At 40.6% G+C, this 26,464-nt stretch overlaps 1 long non-coding RNA gene across 1 annotated transcript; it reads left to right on the top strand.

The window, feature by feature from the left end:
- Positions 1-23,176, top strand: LOC149783506 (uncharacterized). Its single transcript, XR_016414023.1, has 4 exons — positions 1-182; positions 1,279-1,413; positions 3,739-3,801; positions 22,731-23,176. It is a non-coding gene; the product is annotated as an uncharacterized LOC149783506 (long non-coding RNA).
- The last annotated feature ends 3,288 nt before the right edge of the window (positions 23,177-26,464 follow it).

Genomic DNA, 26,464 nt, shown 5'->3' with positions numbered 1-26,464 from the left:
AGGAAGAACTATGGAAGGTACAGTTCTTTGCTCTATGGAGCAGTTGTATTTAGAACCTCACTCCATATTATAGTGCTCTGGCCACAGAAATGCTGGGGAAAATAACACTTGGTGTCCTGGATGTCACAGTCAGCCAAGAGTATGATAGCTGATATGGAGAAAGTGCCACTTCAAAGAAAATGGTAGGATGTTGCTATGATAGAATTATATCAAATTGGTTGTCTTAATTGTACAGGTGTTTGCTGTAGTCATATTAAGCACCGTTTAAACCATTCAAGTATCAGGTATATGTCTGTTTCACAATGGTTTATGAATATGATAATTATCAGGTACATGTCTGTTTCACAGTAGTTTATGACTGATAATTATCAGGTACATGCCTGTTTCACAGTAGTTTATGACTGATAATTATCAGGTACATGCCTGTTTCACAGTAGTTTATGACTGATAATTATCAGGTACATGTCTGTTTCACAGTAGTTTATGACTATGATACTTATCAGGTACATATCTGTTTCACAATGGTTTATGAATATGATAATTATCAGGTACATGTGTTTCGTTCAGTTTGATTTCTGCTAAGTTACTTTAGAGGAATTTTATAGATTGAAATCATAGAAATTCAAGAATGCATATTTCAAGCCATTATTGATTAGGAAATATAAAACATGAGTAAAGACAACTTGTCTGGTTCTTGTAAGACATAAGACAATGTAGTGATAACTTAGCTGGTCCTTGTAAGACATCACGTAAATAAATGTACTGACAACTTGGCTGGTCCTTGTAAGACATGATATAAATAAATGTAATGACAACTTGGCTGGTCCTTGTAAGACATGAGACAAATAAATGTACTGACAACTTGGCTGGTCCTTGTAAGACATCAGATAAATAAATGTACTGACAACTTCTCTGGTCCTTGTAAGACATAAGATAGTGTAGTGACAACATGGCTGGTCCTTGTAAGACATGAGATAAATAAATGTACTGACAACTTGGCTGGTCCTTGTATATATTTCATATATTTTATCAAATAATGTGTAGTAAGTCCTGTAGTCATTCAATGTTTTCCATCAGTACAATGGCACAGGTTGGGTCATGTGGGGATATCTCTACATGTTGAATTTGATTTGTAATTCTGAAACATTCAGGCATCGTCAACAAATTCACAGGTTTAGTATGATGCATTTGCAATAGTGCATATGACAACAATAGAAAACATGTTGGTAAATACTGAATCCTTCTGTGACCTTGTTTAACATCTCTTTTCATATTCAGGGGTTCCCACCAACCAAGATGTTCTCATCTGGTAATAAAATTTGTGATGCAGAGAATTTTGAGGGTGGATGTTCCTTGTCAAACATCATAAACTGGGAAAAATGGTAGAAAGTGTCCACTTATACAAGTTTAAAGGTAATGAAGTTGTATTACTTGTTCAAGATTGAGGCTTACTGTAAATTTTTATTACAATATATTGACTTTGATTATGTAACTCAAAGTAATGGGGCTATTTATATAAGTCTGTATGTAATTTCTATTTTGTTTTTTTTGTATCTTTGTCATATAAAGAACATGACTGTGGCAGACATAATCTAATTATTAAAATGAAAAATAGTAACTATAGTGCAAAGATATTTTTGTAAATCTAGTAAGGAAAAACATTGTAGGTTATCTGATTATTTCATTGCATGAAAAAATAAAACTCTAGAATGTTAATTTTTGTTGAAATTTGTATGCGCTAGGTATATCAGTGAAAGTTGCATATTGTGCTGTACATCTTCTGCCATCCCTTCACATAATGCTATGTCTGTACATCCTGTCATGCCACCCTATCAGATTATGCCAAGGCTGTGAATCTCCTGCCATCCCTTCCCATTATGCCATGTATATGTGTCTCCTGCCATCCCTTCACATTATGCCATGTTTGTGTATCTCCTGCCATCCCTTCACATTATGCCATGTCTGTACATGTCCTGCCATCCCATCACATTATGCCATGTCTGTACATGTCCTGCCATCCCATCCCATTATGCCATGTCTGTGGTGAATTTTGTTTCTGCTCAATAACTTTTTGAATTACTTGATGGGATGATACAAAAGTTTGGTTTTATGATTTACATTAACAAGATGTAGTTTGATTTTTATCTGGCAAAAGTTGATACAGTTATTGCCCCTCTTTCATGTAGGACTTCCATTCAATTTAATTTCTGTTGAGATCCTTTTGATGTTCTTGATAGATTGAAGTCATAATTGGTATGTGGATTTACATTAGGATTATACTGGACCAGCCTGATTTATTAGCATTTTCCTCTCATGTTCATGATCTTATATGCTGTCATAGTTTCCTGTGTTAGAGCATATATATGGCTTGTAGACAGAATTAGGTTTACATCCAGCATTTGAACACAGTATTGGAGTTAGAGCACAGTATACAGATGGCTGTTGACAGAACTAGCTGTAAAGCCAGCTTTGGACAAAGTGTTTGAGTTAGAGTTGGCTGTTGACAGAAGTAGTGTACAGACAGCATTGAACATAGTGTTAAAGTTCATGTATACATATGGCTGTTGACAGAACTAGCTGTAAAGCCAGCTTTGAACATAGTGTTTGAGTTAGAGTTGGCTGTTGGCAGAAGTAGGTGTATAGCCAGTGTTTGAACACAATGTTACAATTAGGGTAGTAGTAGTAGGTGTACAGCCAGCTTTGAACACATTGTTAGAGTTTGATTTTGCAGATGGCTGTTGACAGAAGTAGATGTACAGCCAGCTTTAAACACATTGTTAGAGTTAGAATATGCAGATGGCTGTTGACAGAACGAGATGTACAGCTTTAAAGTAGTGTACAAATGATTGTAGACAGAAGCAGGTGTAGAGCCAGCTCTTAAAAAAGGTCTAGTAGTTACAGAATGGTCTTATCTTGAATTATTATATTCTATGAGTGGTTGCTTGTGGACGTGCAATTTGCCTCAGTCTAGGGTTTAATTTTGCATTTGATAGTAAGTTCTTAGGAATTGTTCTAGAATCATAGATAGATAGTAAGTTCTTAGGAATTGTTCTAGAATCATGAAACTGATTTCCCTTACAAGAAGAGAAGCTCACCATGACCTTAATTCATCTTTTTGGGGCTTTGGTCATGTTTTTGTGGTTAACTTATGACTGTAGAGGATTTATGCATGCATATGCATTGTATCCTTCACAGAATCTGGAAGCTTCTGGAGTGGATTCATCTTTATACCTTTTTACACCATTATTACAAATGAGGGTCTATTTTACTTTTATTTCATTATTTTTGAGTTCTGTTTATGTTAGAAAATTGAAATTTAATAATCACATATCTAATAGTACTGTGCCCATACTACCAATAAAAATTATTTTGGTATACTTTCTTTGCAAGCTAATTAATTTTTACCTTGACCTACATTCAAGTATGATAATGATTACAAGGGTTGTTGCAGAGGTGAGCTATGTAACCATTGATTACATTGATGATAATTAAGATTTATAATAGCCATTTCAGAGGTCAATAGCTGTAAGAGAGGTAAGCTATGTAACTGTTTAATACAGTCTAATTTGCTAGGAAGCCCATATCCTTGTGGAAGAAAATCAGAGAAAAAGAAGCCTTTGAAGTGTGATTTGTAAATCACATAACTTTTTATATTGTAAAACATAAAAGACAATAAATTTGTTACAAGTAACAAAACAGATTTTTGTTTAAATCAGTTATTTCTGTTTTTAATTTAAGGTAATGGTAGCAATTATGTCAAGGAAAATGATGCAGTGATACAGGAGTAAACAATTTTGCAAGGTAATAAAATAAATTCGTATTTCTCTCCAATGTACACTACATGTTGAAATTCTTGCTCTAATGATTTTAATCACAACTGTCCTAGAACAATCACCACCAAGAGGTAGGAAAATGATCTTCAAGGGCAGACTATTACATAAAATCAATAGTTTGATTCAAAAGTATTTTCCATACACGGACCCTTGAAAAAATAGTTGTGGTTTAATATAAGTGACCATTGAGTTTTTGTCATTTAAAAATTAAGAGACTATTACAGTTGCTGAGTAATTGTTGAAGTATGTTTTGTATTTTGTGTTTCAGATTTGTAGGGGAAAAGCAAGTACTAAAGTTAACACAAATTGTGACCTAAATATATTGCCATTTATATTATTAATGTTTGCTTAAATAAAAACCAGAGAGGACTTTCAAATTTAACTGTTAGCACACCTTTACCGAAAAGCCACTTTTTGTTCTGCCACAGGTTGTCATTGAAAATAAGATTGACTGTATTTATTAAGGATCTTTAGTTAGATTTAAAAGTTACTTTTGTGAATTCACATTTATTTATAGGGTCCCATTATTTAGCCACATTGCAAAGTGATTCTTGCTTATGGATTAATATTGCCAGTGTCTCCATCTGCCTGTTAGTGAAGCAGCAGGGGGGGCGAATCCGACATTTTGTCCAATCGTTATTTGGCTTAATTAGTACTTTCTGCACTCAGCGGATCCGGTGTCGTCAGCGCCTGGTAAAAAAAAAACGACGTCGTCGTCGAGGGGATCGTCCGGACGTCATTTGGTTTAATTAATACCTTCTGCGCGCCGATCCCCAGCGTCGTCAGCGTCCGGTAAGCACATCGACGACCGCGTCGATGTCATCGCCCCCCCTGCTGCTTACAATTTAACCAAATATTTGGTCAAGTCCGATACGATATCGTGTCCGAGGGTCATGTAAATTTATCGTTACAAATCCATATGGGGTCGACTGAGCATGACTAAAAAAGTTTCGAAAAACATTAAAGTCCATGTCACCGCCGCACCATGTCTGCCAAATATTTCGTAGCGTGTGTGTATCAACGCCGTTGAATACAGCAAGAATATTACAGTTGTCTCTGATTACTTTTGGAATCTGAGTGTATCGTTGAGTGACATATATCACGTCGGTGTTTTTATGCCTGCCTCTGGAAAATATCCTAGCTGGGTTTTTTTGATTGTCTAACATAACATCATCGTACACGACTAGATTGTTAACGTCGCCATCAATATCATCGATACCTGGTGCATCATTGATATCTGTAATAAACTCAATAATATTTTTTTTAGCGATCGCTGATGCATTCTCGTTGAAATCTTTTAACACCTCGTAGCATCGTTGATCATCTACGCTAGGAGCAACCAAATACAACTTATCCCACTTCATCCATCTCATTATTAAATTGAGTAACAATTGCGTCTTGCCGGATCCAGATGGTCCGATGATAATCATCCGGATCGAGTTTGGTAACGCTGCAACATGCTTAACTGGTTCTCTTGTTTTAGTCGCTGAAAAGTCAATTATATTCATGTCTCTATACATAAATTATGGATCTATATTGTGTAAAGTGTAGAGTGCGTACTGGCACAAATGATATGACAACCGTTACAACAAGAAATAACAGATCGGCGCTTACTGGCAAGTGTGCACAATGCGGTACAAAGAAATTTAGATTTATTTCTATTAAACCCGGGGATGTTTTAAAAAAAAGCGAGGAGGTGATATTGCAGCCAAGTTATCAAAACTCCCCGGAACCCCGTGGGCAAAGTATCCAGGAGAAAAGCACCTCCCAGGATATAGCTACTGTGGCCCCGGAACACGATTAGATATCAGACTCGATGATCAAAATCAACCCAAACCCGGTGAGTACCCAATAAACGCTATCGATAAGGCGTGTCATGCTCATGATGTTGCTTACAAAAGTAGCGATCTGCAACAGCGTCATATCGCGGACGTAAAATTAATTCACGCGCTAAATGCTATTCCTGATAAATCCTTCAAAGAAAAATTAGCCTCATGGTTGGTAAAATCGGCTATGAAAGGTAAATTAATGATTGGAAGCGGAGCTTCTCGCGCTGGTAATTGAAAACGCTAGCGTTTATAATAACAACATGGAATCCATCTATTATTCTCCGAGAGGATACTGGAAGGGGAAGGCCGCAATTGGTAAGCTTGCAAGCGCTGCAAAGGTAACAAAGGCCACTGCGGCTAATTGGTTATCCAAACAGGCTATATGGCAAATTTATCTACCACCGCCTAAACAAATCAACTTCTCGCGCTTTGATGTCAGCGTACCTAATGAAGTTCGTCAGGCTGATATACTATTTTTGCCGCATGACAACGGTTACAAATACGCGCTAACCGTAGTTGATGTTGCGAGTCGATACAAACAAGCGGAGCCGTTAAAAACAAAGTCAGCAACTGAAGTAGCCGCTGCGTTTGAAAGAATTTATCAAAGAGGCCCTCTGCGCTGGCCAAATCTATTACAAGTTGATCCCGGTAGTGAATTTCGCGGCGCTGTTTTATCAACGCTAAAACATCATAGCGTCGCGATACGACGAGGTCATACTGCGCTACATCGTGATCAGGCAATTGTTGAACGATTCAATCGGACTCTTGCTGAACGGTTATTTGGATATCAATACGCGAAGGAATTCATCCAAGAAAAACGATCTCGTGAATGGGTTAAAAGGTTGCCAGGCGTAATTGCAGCGTTAAATAACGAGATTACCCGAGCAATCAACATGAGGCCCAGCGACGCGATTAAATACGAGTATATACCCGGAAGATCAAAAATAGATAGCGTTTCCAAGCCGATTCTCGGCGATGTCACTGTTAGATATCTATATGAACCAGGAGAGCTTGAAGGCGGTAAAAAAAGGGCTACTGATCCTATTTGGAGTGTTACCACACATAACATATCAACGATAACACGATCAACTGGTAGACCACCGATCTATAGACTGGATTCAACTGCCCCACAGCGAGGGTTTACACGCGAGCAACTACAAGTGATACCTGACGATACTCAATTACCCCCGCGTGGTCTTAACTAGCGCCGTTGCGTCTATTGCACTCAAGACAGGTCAATCTCACATTGTTTTTGACATGACCGAGACTGTTATCGATCCTGTCCACGGTAAATTGGCGAGTGTCTTTATCCGAATAACGCCAACTCATTATACAATTGCAACTGGCGCAGTGATTATTCTGTTGTTGTCGTAACGCAATTATTAATTCGGCATCAATATCAAAACGCCGCTGTTTTTTTTTATCCTGTTGGCGGTAACCCGAGAGTTTTCTATCAATGACGCTTGCATCGATGATGTCGTTGTCGTTGGTGACTCCGTCACTGACTCCGTCAACAACAATTCTTCGAAGCTGATTTATCTTCCGTACTCGGGATACTGCAAGATAGACTAGATTTGACCATTCGATGCGATTATCAACCATCCAAACAATTGTGTCCGTGATAGTTAGTCCCTGCGAGGAATGTATTGTTGTTGCGTATCCTAGCGTCCACGGGGATTTATCAGCACGTAGCGCGTCCTCGACGACGCTGATATCGACGAGCACGATATCATTCAGCACGAGAATTTGTTTTTTTGTCCCCGACGCTGTCGGGCCCGGGATTTCAACTTCAATGTTCTGCCGCCGTGTATCCGCGGGTCTATAACATAACGGCACTGGACGCGTTGGAAACTTTTCCTTATGCAACGTAAACAACCTCCGCTGAAGTGTGTCCCTGACTATCTTTCTACTCGCTACAATCAAATCGTTTGGTTTCCATGTTTCCCAGAATTCATTTAACGGCGTTTCCGGAATCACCTCGCGGATTATTTCACATTGAATTCTATCCGGCTGTAATCTGATTAATTTTTTAACCCCGCGCAGTTGTTTATCAAGTGCTCGGTAATCAGTATCGGTTTCTTCATAATAGTCCACAAAACCCCTTAACCAATCATGTGGACCCTCGCCGACAAATGGTGGCGGTTGACCATGGTCGCCACACATGATCACCGCTGTATTCGCGCGCAGTAACCACTCAAGAAACATTTGTAAAACATCTAACGAAACAGTACATATTTCGTCCCAGATGATAACTTCAGGAATAAATTTTTCCCCCATTCGATCAGGAGTCCACTCACCGCCGCTGTATCGAAAAAAGCTGTGATAAGTAACGGCGTCAACATTTCGTTGTTTTATCTCTCGCGCTAGTCTATGGGTCGGTGTAAGCACGATTATACTTGCCCGCGTTCGAAATAATTCAATTGCCCGAGTCGTCTTTCCTGACCCGCCACAGCCGCTTAAATAAACCGTCTTGTGTCTACAAATTGGATCAGAACACGGTGGTGCATTAGACCATTCTGACAATTTATCACCGCGTAAGTAGTTGTTCTCAACGGTGACATCTGCTGACGGGGAATAATCGCGTCGTATTTCATTTTTAATTCTCCATGTACCCCAACTCTCGTCCGGACTAGTAAACTCGGCTACGTTTTCCTTATACGCTACGTCAACATAAAACGAATCAACGGCTACTCTAACCGCGGTGTCGGGGAATCTATTTATCATCGAGAATAAATTGATAGCGGCATAACCCAGCATAGACGCCCTCAAATGCGGGTATGCCGGGCTGTCTCCATCGCTGTAGGTAACAACTGTACCCAACCTTGTTCCATTGGACAAGAAAGCTGTTTCGCAGTTCACGTATCTATTTTTCGCCACTGCGTCCTTGATTACGAAATCATATTCTGCGTCATCTATAATCAGCCGTGAGCAATATCGTTTGTAGTCGCAGTTTTTTCCACCTTGTGTGAACTTACCGATTATTCTTCTACCGAGATCTTTTGCCTCGCGGTTTCGTTGGTTGAATATCCTCCTGGACCATTCGACGATATATTCCTCGTCGGCATCGATGTTTTTTCTGGACTCGTCAATTATGCTATCTAGACGCTCTGGTTCTGGTAACCAGACTTCAGTCTGCGCCCGATATGATATAATCGCGTCACTGACAATCAACGAAACTAGCATTTTACAATCAATCATATACCGTAGCAGCGCTATTGGCAACCACTTCTTTTCAGCCATGTGTCTACCGATCCAAATATAGCAACAGCGATGAAGTCCTGCCGCGAACTCAAATGATACTATGCGAGCGAATCCGGTTAAATCAAAATCAGGCAGTGGTCCATTAATAGCAACACGAGTCATTTCATGTCTGGGGTGTCCAAATCGTTTGAAATACTCAGCGGCGGATCCATACCCGAGAAAACTCGCTGGATAACAGGCAACCATATCAACGGAAATCATAGCGTCGCGGTTGTATTCAGTGTTCCATAGTCCACCGTGATAGTATTCCAAACAACTGGATTGTACATCCGGTAGAAATTCCTTGCGCGTTGGACTCCACGCATTTTTCCTCGCTGCAACATGAGCCGCAACCGATGAAATCGTAAAACAATTTGTTAGCAGTTGTTCATCATGCTCTTCAAATTCTATGGCGGTTTTTTTCATCCTGTTGTGAAATGCTTCAGTGCGATATAATTCACCGTTTGGTCTTACAAACTGATCAAAGGTATCAGCGCTGCGAAGTAACCACACTGATACAGGGTCGTTTTTACACAAATAAGCGATAGCATCAAATAGTTTCCTCTCCGCGAGAAACCCGTTCTCTTCCAGGAATTCTTCGGGTATATACTTTACTGTTCTATCCCGTGGAAACACTGTAATCGCGGGCGTCCATGCGTGTTCGTTATGATCAATAATTTTGATTGGGGCTCCATTTGATTTGTACTTCGATTCGTATAATACTTCACCGGTTATCGTTGTAACGGTTATTGGAAATCTCAACGACGTTTCTAATCTCGCTATGTCGCTGATGGTTGCTCCACGCTCTTTTACGGTTAGTTCCCACTGGTTAATTTTGCTACGTCGTAAATCAGTCAATTTGTTTCCTCGACACGCATTTGTAAAATGCTCTATTATTCGTTCTGCTACACAATTTATCCCAGTTGACTGTTTCATTGGTTTCAGTTTTCCGATATCAGGTTTCTTATTTAACGGGTATATTCCATAAACAACTGCTGTTTCAGGATACGCTCGTTCATAGTATGGTCTGCCAATTCCGGTTAACAACCCCGGCTTGGAGTCGCGGCTAACAGTGACTGTTTTCTTGTCGCTGAGAACTGGTTCAAATTTATCACGTATGATCCAATTACCTGATTCCACCCGGACAATGAATTTTACTCTGAAGAAATACTTTTTACCGTCAAGTTGTGATATTATCGTTGCTGCGCGGTTGTCGTTCATGGTAGCATCAACAACGCCATCAATTCGAAATGTTGACCAACTATGAGATGCGCCATCACGCTTGAATTCATCGATACAATCGCGTATTTTACTCAACAGGGTTCTATCGTTTATTAACGCTTTTGGTGCGTCCTTGAGGACTCTATCGAGATTGAACTTAATATTTTTCCAGGGCTTAATTGCTGCTAATCTCTCGAACTCATCCATATAATTAAAACAAGTATTTAAATGAAAGAATATAGTATAATGAATCACTGCAAATGGTTGATGATTGGGTCGACAACCCCGTGCAATAAATCATGTAGAGGCGAATTCTGCGGGTATCATTTACAAAGCGTTCGTAATGGTTCTCTTGGCCCCCTCCCGTGCTTGGTTTGTCACGTCGGTGTAAGAGGAAAATCGCAGTTGTGTATCAATTGTGGCGGAAAGCGATACAGGGAACTAAAACGCTATTATGACAAGCGAATGAAAAACGCCGTCATTGACCCCACCGCCGACTTCGTCATCAAAACCCCCCAAGACTACGTTGAAAGATTTATAATTAAACCAAATAATAAATTAGACAAATAGTATTATTATACAAATGGACCAAGAATTTCAGCCGCATCCTGTGCTCGTCAATTACGAGGCATCTCGCGACGGCACTGTTAGAAACCGCAAACTGAAGAAGCCGGTTGGTACCGTAAGTAATCAGGGGTATCTGATGTTTGGTGCCGGAAAGAAGAAGTACCATGTTCATAGGGCGGTATTTGAGGTATTCAACGGATTAATCGAAAATGGACTTGTGATTGATCATATTAATAATAATAAGACTGATAATTCTCTTATAAACTTGCAAGCTGTCTCGCAGAGTCAAAATACCAAAAAAGGCCAAACCGGTAAATACCCAAAGAAAGCAAAACCCGTAAAGTCATTTGATACAACAACTCACGAGGAAAAAATATTTCAGTCGATGAATGAAGCCAGTAGATACTTTGACATTTGTATCGCCTCAATACGAAAAGTAGCAGAACGAGTATATCAAACAGCAATCTCAAAAAAGACCGGGCATAGAATTCGATTTTCATATATAGATACGAAGTCACCGGCGCCCATGGCGCTGACGAAGTCGCCATGACAATAAATTGTCCATTCCGGAAGAAAAAAAAGTATTCAGTATTGTTGAACACCTCGGGATCGATACACGGGGTTTCATTTTTTTTTATTTAAAAACAAGATGTTCTATAAGAATAATGAATATCGAAGACGTCAATAATATATTAGCCGAGATTTCAAAATTAAAAAATCAAGGAATTGAATTATCTGATGGTCTCGACAGTGAAAAAATATTATCCGATTATGAGATTATTAACGAACAATCGAAACGGGGGCGTTTTACCCTGGCCCGCGAGTACTTTTTCATAAAACGATTACAACATACGATCAATGAAAACTTGTACCACAATGACGCAAATGCATTCATTGGACTATTCACTGCCGTTGAAATAATACGAAAAAAACTCGGACGTGTTTATGAACGACGCCGGGAGATTTCTAGTAAGATCAAAAACATTAGAAGGATTATAGACGAAAACTCCGGCGAGAAATTAGAAATTGCTTCGCAATTGCAATAATGGTAGGTGAATCACTCACTACTCGGCTAGCCAGAGAGCGGCTAGCAGCGCTTAGAAAGTTCATACCGTTACGAGACAGGGTCCGAGAACAACTTCAAACGCGGCAGCAACTACAAACCGATTTTACTGTTGGAAGCGAACAACTCTTTGCCCCGGTAACTAAAGCGACCAAAGATGTTACGGCGGCAACTGTACCCGTCCTCGATGCGCTTGAAAAGATAGCGGCTCAGACCGAACAAACAAAAAGGTCTTTAGAAATACTCCCTGCAAAAATAGCGGCTGCCACAACACGGAGGCCACCACCACTCGCTATAACCGAACCACAAGAACCTTATGTTACAATGGCCGACGAAGAAGAACTAGGTGCTACCGCAAGAGAACCAGAAGAAGAAATACCAGAAGAAACATCGGAAGAAACATCGGAAGAAACATCGGAAGAAAAAAAGAGAGAGAGGAATATACCCAGTAATATACTCAAGAAGGGCACAATAGATCAAATCAGGGCCTTCAGCGATGAAGAATTAATTGATTTTGCCGCCAACAATTTTGCTAAGAATTTACGAGATAGGCATATCAATAGCGGCTACGAGAAAAATATAAAGTCGTTAAGGGATTGGACAAGAATGGTGTATTTAGCGAGTAAATACAAGGATGCATTACTACGTGGTGATGGCCCCGATTACGACGCATTCCACAATAAAGTAAAAAGTAGAATACCAAAAAAAGGAAAAGGATACTCTGTTGGTAAAGAATCCTACGGCGTTACCTGTCCTAACAGTGTTCTCAGTGATATATCACGGCTAGAGGTACTAATCGGAGGAAAACGAGCCGGAAATAACTCTCCGGAAATAATCAATGAGGCCGCTGATATTTGCAAGCGGTTATTTACGGGCGGTATCATGGACGTTAGTGCGTATCGAACGCTCATAGACGAACTCGTGGATGATTAAAAAAATTATCGTTTTGTTAATTTTGACCGTTTTTGGTCGTTTTTGACCGTTTTTGGTCGTTTTTTGACCGTTTTTGGTCGTTTTTTGCCATTTTTTGACCGTTTTTTGAGGGCAAAAACCCCAGGAAATCATTTAGAGAAAATCGATGTTTTTGCTGAAAAATCGAAAAAAAAACGACTATAGGCAACAAAAAATGACCAAAAATGACTAGAAATCAAGAAAAAACCGGAAAAAAACCGGATTTTTATCGAGGGCAAAAACCCCAGAAAATTTTGATAAAATTTATTCCGGTTTTCCACACGGCGGTGGGGGGGGGGTGATGATCACAATCACTAATTGAAAAACCGGTGTTTTTATAATAAAGATGATCATACACTACAACCACGATAAACCAGTACTCGTCTACGTGGTAAACTCGCGATTGCCTGTTTACCGCGCGTACTATGGAGATGGTCTCGGTAGCACCATTGCGGGGTTATTTACAAGAATGGCTCCAAAAGTAGCGCCGTTAGCCAAACAATTAGGAATGAAGGCTATTGATGTTATTCGTGATAAGGGTATTAGTGCTATTGGAGATGTTGCCGGAAAGGCGCTTTCTGCAGCAAAGGACAAACTAATGTCGTTGGTGAGGAGAAAAAAGCAAAAACCACCGGTGATGCCATCAACGACAGTGATGCCTGCAAATGTCAGTAAAGTAATAAATAACGCCGTGGAAGAAAAACTAGAGTCGTTGGCGGCTCAGTCATCCACCAACGCGCCCATGAACACAATAGCGGGAGAGTGGTCTTAAACAGAATTCAAAGAAAATCGCAATTGAAAACATCAACATGATAAATAATAAAATGTTTGCGCGAACCGCTGATCCCGCGTTTGATATGGATGCCCCAGTGCGCAGGGATGATTCTGTCCGTGATTATCAATTTTATTCTTATTATGCAGCGCAACCTGACCTACGATCGCGAATTGAACTTCAAGTCCAAGATACCAGTAGATACTTTCTGCCATGTGAAGCGTTTATCGAAATTGAGGGAGAACTCGTGACAAATGCTGCCGATAATGCACCATACGCAGATGACAATCATGTTCGAGTTGGTTTCGTCAACAACGGTATCATGGCGTTATTTGAGAGCGCCAGATATCTTATTGACGGGCGAGAAATTGAGTCAATAGAACGCGAGGTTGATGTTGCAACGACGATAATTGGGTTAGCGAGATACTCGGACGATTATACGAGATCGGCGGGCCCATCTATGATGTTTGCGAAGGACACCACCGATAACGCTGACCATTTTCAGTTCGTTAACTTGCTGGTGAAAAAAGAGACCGCAGGTGATCAGGCTGAAGCAGCCAATCCAGACCGCAGAGCAAAACCGGACGCTGATTTCACTGTTATAAAAAGTCTTAACGATAATTACAATATGGGATTCGCAGCACGAGTAGGGATGTTGCAAAGACCACGCCGACAGTTTTCATGCGCGATTCCACTCCATCACATATTTGGATTCTGCAGAAATGTCAGAAAAGTTATCTATGGGGCCAAGCATACAATCGCGCTGACGCGAAGGGGCGATGATAACAATGCAATATGGCATGCTGCTGGCGTCGCTGCCGGTAAAGTCATTTTAACTAAAATGGCATTGTGGATGCCGGTGCTGACTCCATCAGTTACCACGGAAGCACGATTGTTATCATTTATGGAACAGGGAGGGAAATCGTTGTTGAGTTGGCTAGCGGTAACAACTGATGCTAAAGAGGATAACGTCGCCGATACGTTTACATGGCACCTGGCATCAAAACAGGGTGTTTCAGCCCCGCGTCATATATTCATAGCGCTACAGAATAGAGAACGATTGGGCAGTCAAGAACGCAGCCATATGATATTTGATCAATTAGGAGTCAGGGATGTTTCGCTGAGAATAAACGGACAACAGGAACCATCCGAGGATATACAGCTTAATTACGGCGACAACCATATCGCACGTGTGTATCATCGATTGCTGTCATATATGGGCCGTGATCAAAACGTCGACACTGGTTTGCAAATATCACAACTTGATTTTAAAAAGCTGTATCCGATTTATTATTTTTCGTTGGAGCATCTTGATTTAACGAGACAATCCGTCGTTGATATACACTTCCGAGCTCGCATAGCCCCGGCTGGTGTTAATTATAGAGCGGTTGCTGTCATTCTCAGCGATAAATCAATGCTGCTAGAAGGTGTTGGCGGACGAATGAGAATCGTTGATGCGCCAGTGGAAAACATGTAATTGAAAGCACAAACACGTTTACAATAAAATGTCGTATAGTGTCGTCAGTGTAGAGTTGACTGATGGTCAAGTCAAGAAATTACGATCAAAGTCGGCTAAACAATGCGGAACCACAATAACGCTGAAGCCATCGCAGATGGCGGGTGGTAATCATAAGATATCGTTGACGGCGCGTCAAATAAAACATTTCAATAATGCGATGAAGAATAAAAAGGGTGTTCAAATAGATTTCTCGGCCGCAGCGATTAAAAACATGGAAAAGACCGGTGGGATATTTCCGCTGTTAGCTGCGATTCCAGCGTTGATTGCCGCGGCGGCCCCAACAGTGGCTAAGGCGGCTGCGTTAGGAGCCGTTGGTACCGCGGCGGGGATGGCATTGAAGAAGGCAACCGGGAAAGGCTATAAAAAAAACGATCCGTGGCCGGAAAGGGTCTAAGACTACCGGGAACCCCGTATTCATGGTATTCGGGAAAGGGTCTAAGACTACCGGGAACCGTTTATTGACCCGGGGGTCAATGACTCCCATGTCTAATTTTGATTTAATAGACGCCGCAGACGCGCTAGCGATAAAAAACTTCAGAGGTGTTTTTATGAGGGATCAATTACCGGCGGCACCAAGGAATATTGAAACCGGCATAATTAACCTCGATGGGTCCTCCGGAGCGGGAACTCATTGGGTTGCGTACGCGATTGATCCGCGTGCAATCGTCTATTTTGATTCATACGGGTTAGCCCCGCCGAACGAGTTCATGCGGTATATCCGGGCGTGTTCAGCCCGGGCGTGTTCAGCCCGGGTTTTTTATTCCACGTTGTCAACACAGCAGTTAAGCGACCCGCCGATATGCGGCCGTGAAGTATTGAACGTACTCGCGGCGATTTCATCATCGCGGAAACCACCTCATGTGGTTGTAAACGAATACACTAGTGGGGTCGTAGAGGCCCGGCGGGTTAATTAGAAACGCTGTTTTTTTTTACAATAACGATGATTGATATTTGGGGACGACCTATTTCGGTGCTGAAAGGATCCACGGAAACGCCCGCCACCGATGACATAAAAAAACTAATCGAGGATGAAATCGCTGATACGTTGAATTTAACCAGTGTTGACCCAGATGAAATAGTTGTATTTCAAGACCGCCAGGGTAAATTGAAATCCAGTAATGTGTCGCTGGATGACGTTTTAACACGACGGCGTGATGCCGCCGAGGACACTATCGCGTTGTATACCAGCGACGGACGACTCAAACCGGGTGAACATCTGTCGACGATAACATTAATCCGAGACGGTTTTACAAGGTTGGATAAATCGGTGACCGAACTTGCCGCGCAGGTGAAAAAATCTATCACCGATATACAACTCACTACCGCTAGTTTTTTCGGGACCCCGACGGTAACCGAACCGAATCTTGCAACAATAAAAAATACTATTTCGGAGTTTACAACGCTGTCGGGCCAATTTTACACGTTACGAAAAAATGTTAACAGGATCGATAACAACTTTGATAAATTCTTTGGTAAAAAAAATACCAAGCTGGATGAGATTACAACAACTATAAATGATATCACTGCGTATGGACAGGAAATAAAAACAATCAAAACCGAGGTTGCAGCGAACAAAGGGAATATAGACGCGAATGGACAGGAAATAAAAACAGTCAAAGATGATGTTGCAGCGAACAAAAGAAATATAGACGCGCATACAGGGGAAATAGGAACGATCAAAACTGATGTTGCAGCGAACAAAAGAAATATAGACGCGCATACAGGGGAAATAGGAACGATCAAAACTGATATTGTAGCGAACAAAGGGAATATAGACGCGTATAGAGTGGAAATAAGAACAATCAAAACTGATGTTGCAACGAACAAAAGAAATACAGACGCGAATACAGGGGAAATAGGAACGATCAAAACTGATGTTGCAACGAACAAAAGAAATACAGACGCGAATACAGGGGAAATAGGAACGATCAAAACTGATGTTGCAGCGAACAAAAAAAGTATAGACGCGTATGGAGGGGAAATAAAAACAATCAAAACTGATGTTGAAGCGAACAAAAGAAATACAGACGCGAATACAAGGGAAATAGGAACGATCAAAACTGATGTTGCAGCGAACAAAAGAAATATAGACGCGCATACAGGGGAAATAGGAACGATCAAAACTGATATTGTAGCGAACAAAAAAAGTATAGACGTGCATGAACAGAGAATAGGAACGATCAAAACTGATATTGTAGCGAACAAGAATAATATAGACGCGCATGGATGGAGAATAGAAACAGTCAAAACTGATGTTGCAGCGAACAAAAAAAGTATAGACGCGCATACAGGGGAAATAGAAACAGTCAAAACTGATGTTGCAGCGAACAAAAGGAATATAGACGCGAGTCGGCAGGAAATAGAAATAATCAGAACTGATGTTGAAGCGATTAAAGACGGACTACCGAGAGTAGCAGAGCAATTCGAAAAAATAAAAATCCCTCATGAGAACATCATCAACATAGTATACACAATTCGGCATGGATCATTCGATTGGACTCCTACACAGAATACAGTAGATATCACCGCAACTGTTAAGGGCATTTATCGATTGACATTGATTTCGGCGATGCAGTTTAGTATATCATCGTCGAGTTCATCCGGGTTTAACAATACAGTGTCAACAATCATTGACAAGGATACAATTGAACGGTTTATAATTAAGGCCGTTGATAGCAGTCTATTTAGGACAAACATCACATGGTATGTGGAATTTGTAGCGAATCTAATTAATTAAAAACATTAGCTCTTTTAAAATAAAAATGACCACCAGGGTAATTGAATCAGAGGTATCACCGACGTCACATCAATATCGATTCGATACCGCAAAAGAATTCTTCGCGAATTTGAAAACGCTTTCCGAACAATACCGCGCAAAAATAAAAAAATACCGCAGAAAAATAACCACCATCGACGCGGTCGTGTACTCGGTGTCGGGTATAGTAGCCGGTACCGGTGTTATTTTATCCACGGTAACCACGATAGCCCCGATCGCTGTTCCAATCGCTATCTCCGCGATGACAACAATTGCTGGAGTCGCCAACGCAATCACTAAAAAGATATCATCGTGTTTTCAGAAAAAACTCGACGAGTATACAGTAAAACATCAAATAGTATCCGACGCGTACTCGAAATTATCCGGGTTGATCTCATTATCGATTGATAATTTGTTCATATCCGATGTTGAATTCTCCACGATGGTCCAGTTGTATAGCTCCGCGATGTCAAAAATCGAGGATTTTTAACTGGAAGTCGGAACCACCTGGTTGTTGAAATTAGACACTAAAAACAACGAATAATAATAATGTCGCTGAACCCCGAAGGGTCTCAATTACTTCAGCGGATCGCGGAGAACACCACTCCGGTACAAACAAATATGATATCGATAACGTCAACGAAGCCAGAATTCAGTGTGAACTTCCCGTCGTCGGTTCCAGTGAAGGAAATAGCGCTGGCAAAATTGCGAGTATATCACAGTTGGCCTAATATTCGAGCGGACGCATTTAACGGACAACAACCTAATAACTCGCTGGTTTTTGCGTGGACAAATAAGCCCGATGGGACCCCAGACTGGAATGAGGTTACAATACCAACTGGGTCATACCAAATAGAACAAATCAATGGAGAATTTCAGCGCAGGATAAAATCGATCACAGGAAAAGAATCAAAAATCGCTATTACGGTTCATGAACCGACGTTATCGTCGACGATTGAAATAAGCACACCGGGGTATATGGTTGATATTTATAACAGTTCAGTAAGAACCATACTAGGATGGCCTAAGAATCCACCCGAGGACTTGCACACGAATGCGAAATCGTATCATGAAATTACCCCCCGGTATCTAGATAAATTATCTACTATAAAAAGCACGTTATCACCCAGTTGGTTTTTATTTCAAGACAGGAATATCATGCAGTGGTATTTTCAGCATAAGGAAACTACTGAATCGGTCGCCATATTAACATTTATTTTAAGTGATATCACTGATATGTTTGCCGAGATTGATTATTATTACCAATTACAACTAGAACAGCTACGGGAAACAAAAGAACGAAAACACGTTGAGGTGTTAAATCAACTTATATCAGACATGGAATATATCAATGAACGAGTCGTTAAAATGATATCCGATAACAGCGATGGTAGTAAACAAAAATTCCTAACCGAGTATAATATCACAGAAGCCGATTTACCCGATTTCAAGTTTCCAGGATACAACGCGCCAGAACAAAGAAAGTATCTTAATGATTTTCTCGGTCCATCAACTTATATCCTCAAACACGATAACGGAGATGGTGGTAGGCATATTGCCCCGTACAACGTAAATATCGCATCAGTGATAGCGATCAATCTAGTGTGTGATGTTATCGAAGGGAGTTACCAGGTGGATACCAAGCAATCAAATCAAGCTCAACAGGGATATATCCTTTATTCATTTTCACCAACAGCCCCTCCGGGATTTTTGATCATTGAGAGTCCGATTAATCCGGTCTATATGCGATGCCATAATCGGTTTTTAACGAGAATTAATTTCAGACTTACCGATCAGTCAAATAACCTAATTGACCTACAAGAGGAGGAGTTAGTGATCACTCTGTTTGTAAGATCATAGCAGCAGGGGGGGGGGCGATGACATCGACGCGGTCGTCGATGTGCTTACCGGACGCTGACGACGCTGGGGATCGGCGCGCAGAAGGTATTAATTAAACCAAATGACGTCCGGACGATCCCCTCGACGACGACGTCGTTTTTTTTTTACCAGGCGCTGACGACACCGGATCCGCTGAGTGCAGAAAGTACTAATTAAGCCAAATAACGATTGGACAAAATGTCGGATTCGCCCCCCCCCTGCTGCTAGTGAATTGTTAATCAATACTAGGGCTAAGGTTTGCATTTGAGTCATATTTTAGATACAATTTCTCTTCATGTTGGGAAGAGTTGGTATTTAGATTTGTCATGTGAAATACTAAAATTTTCAGAGATTCTGACATATTTCATGGTCCAGGGACTTTGGTTAACCTTTGCATTTTACTCATTTTCTCCAGCATTATATCCTGTTGAGTGACAAAACTTGGTCTGTAATTATTTCATGATGAGCTGTTCTACATCCATAAGTAACCTTTTATGTCAAAGTGACCTATGTTTCATGGCTCAGTGATATGTGCTTATCTTTGTGTTAAATTCAGTTCCTCTAGTTTATGGTTTGTGTTGGTGTCATTTTTCTGTCACCATAGCTAGAATCACACACGCTGATATTTAGTTGTGTCAGTTCATGGTTCAGAGCAGTCACACGAGTTCATGTATGCATTGCTCTTGGGACCCAAAGTCACTCATTTTACTGAGCTTGAGGAGGTACTGGACAAAGACCTGTAGGATATGACAGACTTCATCAAGAAATGGCATCTACAGTCAAGCGCAACAAAGACAGTCTCCAGCGTCTTCTACCTAAAAAATGCAAATGCGATGCAAACCATGAGCTTTCCATCTTCCTCAATAGTTAGCAAATAAAACACGACCCAACATCAACATACTTTCGTGTGACTGGACAGATCAATGACATTCTACAACCACCTGAATAAAACTGCAGTCAAACTTGGCACTCGAAACAACCTACTCTGCAACTGGCTGGCTCAACCTAGGGTGCCAGTGTTCAGAGACGTTCAAAATATCAGCACTGGCACTATGTATTGCACTCTTGTCTGGGCTCAGTCATGCCACACCAAGTTAATTGATGTTGAGCTCAACACAACAATACACATAATTTCTGGAAAACTACGTCCTACTCCTTTACCATGGCTGCCGGAACTCAGCAACATTCCTCCTCAACATCTGCATCACCAGGAAGCAACCACAAAAGTTGGCTAAAGTCTATGCCAGTGACAAACTTCCATTGCACATGGACATCACTGCACATTCAACAGTCCACTTGACTTCGAGATGCCTAATCTGGTTAGGTTTGTTGCTGGAGGACATGACAGCTATTTTGGCATGGAGGGTCGAGTGGTCTTCAGTAGTTGTTGTAAACCACTCCCCCATAGCTGAACCATCTGTCTGCCCTCCTGTCTTCAACCTTCCATGTCATCTGTGGACCAGGCTGAACTGCTTTTGGACAGGACAGGGTTGTTGCACAGTCAACCTTGTCTGATGGGACCAGGCCACTGACTCTTTATGTTGCTGTCTACAAACCATGTCACACACTGTAAACAACTGACCACTGACAAAGTTACCCAGTGAATTGCAGGCTCTGCACCTTGCAGATGATGACATTGTTAAATGGCTGAGCATGCACTGCTCACGATTATATATATATATATATATATATATATATATATATATATATATATATATATATATATATATATATATATATATATATATATATATATATATATATATATATATATATATATATATATGGTTTAGAGGAACCCTAAATTTACACTGATTGATACACCATGGATAAAAATGAATTTATTGTAATCATGGTTTCTTATAGTAGATTTTTTATACCAAAGTTCACGAATGAAAGATCAAAGAACAATGACACATCAAGTGAGAAAGATAGATCATGTTCCCTATTCAAGAATATAAATTTTGATGATCGCTATATTTGCTAAAAGTAATTGCTATGTATGAGAATAAATAAATATATAGTAACTGATGCTTAGATAGTTTGTGTCATGTTTACCCCGACCCAGAGTAGCCCAGTTTGAAACATGTATAATCAAGGTAATTCTGACGGGTCATTGTTTGATGTCGAACATTGCCGAAGGCTAGAACTAATCCGTTACGTAAGATTGTTGTGGCTAGAATCGAAGGACCAGACATCGGAGTTGCGAAGTCACAGACAGCCAATTATCACCTAGGTGTCGAAATGTTTCCAAGATCAAAAGAAATTGCCTGAAGAAGTGGGAGTGTCCTAACTTCTTTCCCCTGCAAACAGACAGACAGGTTGAACTGGCCGCTAAGACGATTGGACAGGGGCACAGCGCCACCCAATCAGAATCAAGATAGGGGGAGACCTTGATTTGGGTAGAATGATATCCCTGCGTTTTCCGGCAAAGGTTAGTTCGCTGAGAGAAATTACCCAGAGAAGAGGTTAGCGTAACTCCGAATAGCCATTCGTTATTGGCGGGAAAATCTTAGAGTGGGAAGGTCTAAGTACAGAAAGCTTCAAACGGTCAGTAGATATTTGTTCGGTCTTTGTGGAATGTGACTGCATTTTAATGGTAGGTCGTATGTATACTTTATTAGTACTAGAATCGTAGTACGAAGAATTACTTTGTTTTGTTAGTATGTTTGCATATTTTGAAGAAATGAGTTGATATTTGTAAAGAATTATATAGCTTGCCAGCCGTCATAAGAGTTAATATTGTAATTTACTATGTGGGTATTTTATAGTAGACTAACACATATGTTCATATGATTATAGATTTTGCCATTGTTGAATATTTGTAATGTACAGACATGGGTCTGATTTTGTCAGATTGTAGTACGATGAGATTAAATATATATGTGTATATACTGACGTGACGCAATGTATTGATGTCTGTATAACAATTCGCTGATACTGTGTTATTACGCCATTGTTTACCCTGCAAGAAGTGTGTGGGAATTTCGATGTGTATGCATGCGTGGCCGAAACAGTGACAGCTATCTGATGGTTAATTGTCGTTATAGTGTGAGGTGAGGTTCGATAAAACATTTGTTAACGCCTTGTGGTTTTTCACAGGAAGCTTTGAGGGACAGACCAGTTAAAGTTTGGTCCCGTAGTCTCAGATAGAGAGATGGAGGAAAGGAGGGAAGAAGAAGAGGGTGGAGTTGAAGTCTGGGAGCGGAATTGGAGGAGGAGATAATAGAGAGGAAAAGGAGAAGAAAGGAGAAGTTGAAGTCTGGAGCGAAGCTGGAGGAGATAGTAGAGAGGAAACAGAGACAAAGAAGGAGTTAGAGGAACGGAAAGAAGGAAGAATCAGCGGGAAGAAATAGATGAGTAGATGCAAGGACAGGGGGAAAATCGAACTCACACTGTAAATCACGGGATGAATTAGGCTGTCACTTGGTCGAGGGAAAGATGAGTGATTGGAAGTTATCGTTTTTAAATTATCACATTTATTAAATTGTTATTGATTGAATTTCATCTTCGTGTTCTCTATAATTTAACCGTCGGTATTGCTGACTGGGGGCTCAGCAGCAGAGGGGGCGAATCGGACATTTTGTCCAATCGTTATTTTGCTTAATTATTACTTTCTGCACTCAACGATCTAGTGTCGTCAGCGCCTGGTAAAAAAAAAAACGACGACGACGCTGGGGGATCGTCCAATCGTCATTTGGTTTAATTAACACCTTCTGCGCGCTGATCCCCAGCGTCGTCAGCGTCCGGTAAGCACATCGACGACCGCGTCGATGTCATCGCCCCCCCCTGCTGCTAAGTGGTTATTTACAATGATCTTACAAACAGAGTGATCACTAACTCCTCCTCTTGCAGATCAATTAGGTTATTTGACTGATCGGTGAGTTTAAAATTAATTCTCGTTAAAAACCGATCATGGCATCGCATATAGACCGGATTAATCGGATTCTCAACGATTAAAAATCCCGGAGGGGCTGTTGGTGAAAATGAATAAAGGATATATCCCTGTTGAGCTTGATTTGATTGCTTGGTATCCACCTGGTAACTCCCTTCGATAACATCACACACTAGATTAATCGCTATCACCGATGCAATATTTACGTTGTATGGAGCAATATGCCTACCACCATCTCCGTTATCGTGTCTGAGGATAGTTGATGGGGGGGTGTCCGCGGGTGGATTCTCAGGCCATCCTAGTATGGTTCTTATTGAACTGTTATAAATATCAACCATATACCCCGGTGTGCTTATTTCAATCGTCGACGATAACGTCGGTTCATGAACCGTAATAGCTATTTTTGATTCCTTTCCTGTGATTGATTTTATCCTGCGTTGAAATTCTTTATTGATTTGTTCTATTTGGTATGACCCAGTTGGTATTGTAACCTCCTCCCAGTCTGGGGTCCCATCGGGTTTATTTGTCCGTGCAAAAACCAGCGAGTTATTAGGTTGTTGTCCGTTAAATGCGTCCGCTCGAATATTAGGCCAACTGTGATATACTCGCAATTTTGCCAGCGCTATTTCCTTTACTGGAACCGGTGATGGAAAGTTTACACTGAATTCGGGTTTCGTTGATGTTATCGATATCATATTTGTTTGTACCGGAGTGGTATTCTCCGCGATCCGCTGTAGTAATTGAGACCCTTCGGGGTTCAGCGACATTATTATTATTCGTTGTTTTTAGTGTCTAATTTTAACAACCAGGTGGTTTCGGCTTCCAGTTGAAAATCCTCGATTTTTGACATCGCGGAGCTATATAACTGGACCATCGTGGAGAATTCAACATCGGATTCGAACAAATTATCAATTGACAACGAGATCAACCCGGATAATTTCGAGTACGCGTCGGATACTATTTGATGTTTTACTGTATACTCGTTGAGTTTTTTCTGAAAACACGATGATATCTTCCTAGTGATTGCGTTGGCGACTCCAGCAATTGTTGTCATCGCGGAGATAGCGATTGGAACAGCGATCGGGGCTATCGTGGTCACCGTGGATAAAATAACACCGGTACCGGCTACTATGCCCGACACCGAGTACACGACCGCGTCGATGGCGGTTATTTTTCTGCGGTATTTTTTTATTTTTGCACGGTATTGTTCGGAAAGCGTTTTCAAATTCGCGGAGAATTCTTTTGCGGTATCGAATCGATATTGATGTGACGTCGGTGATACCTCTGATTCAATTACCCTGGTGGTCATTTTATTTTAAAAGAGCTAGTGTTTTTAATTACTTAGATTCGCCGCAAATTCCACATACCATGTAATGTTTGCCCGGGCTAGATTTCTATCAACGGCATAAATTGTAATCTGTTCAGTTGCGTTCCTGTCTATAATTGTTGATATTGTATTGTTAAACCCGGATGAACTCGACGATAATATATTAAACTGCATCATTGAAACCAGTGTCAATCGATAAATGCCTTTAACAGTTGCGGTAATATTTACTGTATTCTGTGTAGGAGTCCAATCGAATGATCCATGCCGAATTGTGTATACTGTGTTGATGATGTTCTCATGAGGGATTTTTATTTTTTCGAATTGCTCTGCTACTCTCGGTAGTCCGTCTTTAATCGCTTCAACATCAGTTTTAATCGTTCCTATTTCCTGTATATGCGTGTCCACATCTTTTTTGTTCGCTGCAACCCTAGTAATGAGTGTATTTATTTCCTGTATATGCGTGTCTATACTTTTTTTGTTCGCTATAACATTAATTTTGAGTACTTCTATTTCCCCTTCATGCACGTCTATACTTGTTTTGCTCGCTATAGCATTAGTGTTAATTGTTTCTATTCTCTGTCCATGCGCGTCTACATTATTTATGATCGTTACAACATTAGTTTTGATTGTTTCTATTTCCCGTGTATTCTCGGTCATACTTTTTTTGTTCGCCGCAACATCAAGTTTGATTGTTCCTATTTCATATGTATGCACGTCTATGCTTTTTTTGTTCGCTGCAACATCAGTTTTGATTAATCCTATTCCCCGCCAATACGCGTCTACATTTTTTTTGTTCGCTTCAACATCAGTTTTGATTGTTCCTATTTCCTGTGTATACGCGTCCACACTCTTTTTGTTCGCTTCAATATCAGTTTTGATTGTTCCTATTTCTTGTGTATGCGTGTCCATATTATTTATGATCGTTGTAACATCAGTTTTGATTGTTTCTATTTTCCGTCCATGCGAGTCCATATTATTTATGATCGTTGCAACATTAGCGCCGATTATTTCTATTTCCCGTTCATGCGAGTCTACACTCTTTTTGTTCGTTGCAACATCAGTTTTGATTGTTTCTATTTCCTGTCTATACGCAGTGATATCATTTATAGTTATTGTGATCTCATCCGGCTTGGTATTTTTTTTACCAAAGAATTTATCAAAGTTGTCATCGATCCTGTTAACATTTTTTCGTAACGAGGTAAATTGGCCCGGCAGCGTCATAAGATCCGAAATAGCATTTGTTATTATTACAAAATTCGGTTCGGTTGCCGTCGGGGGTCCCCGAAAAAAACTATTGACAATGTCTCGCATTTCGCTGACGTGCGTTATCATCGACCTGAACTGTTCTTCATGAAAGTTAAATTCACCACGTAAACCCTTTAACGAATTTGACATGGTTATATAATTGTCGCCAAGTGTACTTATTTTTCCATTTATTGTCAAGATGGATTCACCCGGTTTGAGTCGTCCGTCGCCGGTATACAACGCGATAGTGCCCTCGGCGGCATCACGCTGTCGTATTAAAACGTCATTCAGCGACACATTACTGGATTTCAATTTACCCTGGCGGTCTTGAAATACAACTATTTCGCCCGGGTCAACACTTGTTAAATT

Source organism: Sinohyriopsis cumingii, chromosome 14 (genome assembly GCF_028554795.1).
Source record: "Sinohyriopsis cumingii isolate HCF-2022 chromosome 14, ASM2855479v2, whole genome shotgun sequence".
Taxonomy (NCBI): domain Eukaryota; kingdom Metazoa; phylum Mollusca; class Bivalvia; order Unionida; family Unionidae; genus Sinohyriopsis; species Sinohyriopsis cumingii.
Note: the sequence above shows the minus strand (reverse complement) of the source record. Positions and strands in the feature narration are given on the sequence as shown.